General features: G+C 48.9%; 1 pseudogene across 1 annotated transcript; it reads right to left on the bottom strand.

Annotated features, from left to right (window-relative positions):
• Nucleotides 1-1,428: 1,428 nt before the first annotated feature.
• Nucleotides 1,429-2,525, bottom strand: LOC110318778 (annotated as a pseudogene). The gene has a single exon (XR_002380379.2). The product of XR_002380379.2 is annotated as a transaldolase pseudogene (transcript).
• Between the last annotated feature and the right edge of the window lie 446 nt (nucleotides 2,526-2,971).

Below are 2,971 nucleotides of genomic sequence, written 5' to 3'. Positions count from 1 at the left end.
GCCAGGCAGTGGTGACACGTGTCTTTAATCTCAGCACTTGGAGAGCAGAGGCAGATGGACCTCTGTGAGTTTGAGGCTAGCCTGGTCTACAGAGCTAGTTATAGGACAGCCAGGGCTACACAGAAAAACCTTGCCTCAGAAAAACAGAATAAAACAAAAAATAAACAAAAAACAAACAATAAGGCAGAGGTGAGGAGATATCTGTGAGTTCAAGGCCAGCCTGGTCTATACCTTGAATTCTAGGCCAGCCAGGGCTACACAGTGAGATGCTGTCTCAAAACAAAACAACAAAACAGAAAGCCATTTCTAAAGCATCCAAAGACTATAAACCAGGACAAAAGAGGTTTTGTTTTATTTTTCACATTAAGAAGCAGCAAGGAAGAAAAATAAATAAATAAATAGTTGGTTGTGTGGGTTTGAAAAGCCTATGGGAAATAATTAACTAGTGGTTGGCACCCTCCTTTGAACAATGGCCTAGTCTCCAGATTGACGCACACGGTTTGGGGTCCAGCTATTGAAGCAGCCACCAGGGGTGGCTCTCGGTACCCTCCACACTGTAGCTCCTTGAGACTGGAGTCAGCCGAGCACCCCAGTAGCCTTGGGGGGCTGTGGCGAGTGGCACTGTCCTGGCTTCTGATTCTCTGAGAAATTGCAAGGGCTTAGCGGGATTGTGGATATTCTAGTTAGGCATGTGTAATTTGATTTTGGAGTGGTGGATCTTGTGAGGTCTTTTGAGCCTACCCAGGAGAAAAAAAACAACTTAAGCCTTTGAAAATGAATGGACATATCAGTGGATTATGATGCACACGAGTCCCTCCAGCTTTGAGCCCTGATCTGGGACATATCGGATGCCCAATAAATTAATAAAGTTGTTGACTTTAGTGGGAGTCTGTCAGACTCCAAAAAGAGGATGGGTTTCTCTGTCTTTCCACAAAGCCCAACTCTTTGATCACATCAAGGCCTCTGGCCACTGCTCTGCCTAGAACTGGGTTCTCCTGTTTGCCTACAGTAGTCAACACCATTCACTCAGTCTTTCACCATTCTTTGGGACAGAATACTGCTCCTCCTTCTCTTCCCCCTCCCTCCTACTCCCCCCCCCTTCTTTCCTTCTCTTTTTGATTCAGGGTCCCCCTATGCAACCCTGGCTGGCATGAACTGACTGTGTAGACCAAGCTGTCCTTGAACTCACAGAGATCTGCCTGCCTCTGTCCCCTGGGTGCTGGGACTGAAGGTATGTGCCACCATGCCCAGCCACTTTTTTTTTCTTTTCTTTTTCATTCTTTCTTTTTCTTTTCTTTTCTTTTTTCTTTTCTTTTCTTTTTTTTTTTTTTTTTTTTAGGAAAAGCGACTGCTTTAATGAATTAGACAAAATTTCACATAAAATCAGAATCCTATGATCCATCCCTTCTCCGATCATTAAAAAATGCAAGATTCATTCGTCACAAGCCATGTGCAATCGGGACCCAGCTCAAAGGCAGTGCAGGTCTGGGGTCCAGCCTCAGGTGCGGCACTACTTTCCGTTCTCAGCACTGAACATTCGTTCCGTGAGCATCCGCTCCAACTTTATGGCATCAGCAGCAAATTTGCGGATTCCATCGGAGAGCTTCTCCACAGCCATTTGGTCCTCATTGTGCAGCCAACGGAAGGCCTTCTCGTCCAGATGTATCTTCTCCAAGTCACTGGCCTGGGCCGCCTTGACGGACAGCGTAGGTGCCAGCTTCCCGTTATCCTTGAGCAGCTCCCCCAGGAGCTTCGGTGAGATGGTGAGGAAGTCACAGCCTGCCAGTACTTTGATCTCACCCGTGTTGCGGAAGGAGGCGCCCATGACAATGGTCTTGTAGCCAAACTTCTTGTAGTAGTTGTAGATTTTGGTGACACTCTTGACCCCAGGGTCCTCCTGGGGTTCATAGGATTTCTTGTCTGTGTTTGCTACATGCCAATCAAGGATGCGCCCCACAAAGGGAGAGATGAGCGTAACGCCCGCTTCAGCACAGGCCACAGCCGGGGCGAAGGAGAAAAGCAGTGTCATGTTGCAGTGGATGCCCTGTTGCTCCTCCAGCTCCTTTCCAGCCTGAATCCCCTCCCAGGTGGATGATAACTTGATGAGAATTCTGTCCTTGCCGATCCCAGCTTCTTTGTAAAGCTCAATGAGGCACCTGGCTCGGGCCACCATGGCATCCTTATCAAAGGAAAGCCTTGCATCAACTTCTGTGGATACACGGCCTGGAATCTTCTTTAGTATTTCTGCTCCAAACAGCACAAAAAGTTTGTCAATGGCGTTTTTTAATCTGCTCCTCTTGTGGCCCACCCAGTTTCTTGCCGTAGGCAATGGCCTCCTCTACCAGCTCTTGGTAGGCAGGCATCTGGGCTGCAGCCAGGATCAGGGATGGGTTGGTGGTGGCATCTTGGGGCTCGTACTCATCGATGGCATTGAAATCACCGGTGTCGGCCACCATGGTGGTGAACTGCTTGAGCTGGTCCAAAGCGGACTCCATCCTCTGACGCTTTACCGGGGACCCGGACATGGCGAATTGCGCACAGCTGAGGCGGTAGCCGGTGCGTGCTAACCCACCGCCACTTTTCTTTTTTAGGATCTAACCCCTTCTGATCCAAGTGTGAAGTGCCACTTCCACTCCTAGTCCCAATCACCTCCCTTTGTCATGTTTGCAGAGAGACCTGGCCCAGACTGCGCAAGCCCAATCTGCCTCTCTGCTTGCTCCTCTTCCTTCCTATTAGACGCTCACCCTCTCTCTCCCTCCTTCCTTACTCTGTATAGTGTGTGTGTGTGTGTGTGTGTGTGTGTGTGTGTGTGTGTGTGTGTGTGTACAAAAGGGTTATTCACTGAACCCGAAGCAGGTCACTTGTTAGGCTAGACTATCCAGCCTGTGAACCCCCAGGACCTTCTTGTGTCTGCTTCCCCCAGTGATGAGATCTCACATGTACTCTACAACCAGTTTTTTTTTCCCCCATG

This window comes from Mus pahari, chromosome 3 (genome assembly GCF_900095145.1).
Source record: "Mus pahari chromosome 3, PAHARI_EIJ_v1.1, whole genome shotgun sequence".
Classification (NCBI taxonomy): Eukaryota; Metazoa; Chordata; class Mammalia; order Rodentia; family Muridae; genus Mus; species Mus pahari.
Note: the sequence above shows the minus strand (reverse complement) of the source record. Positions and strands in the feature narration are given on the sequence as shown.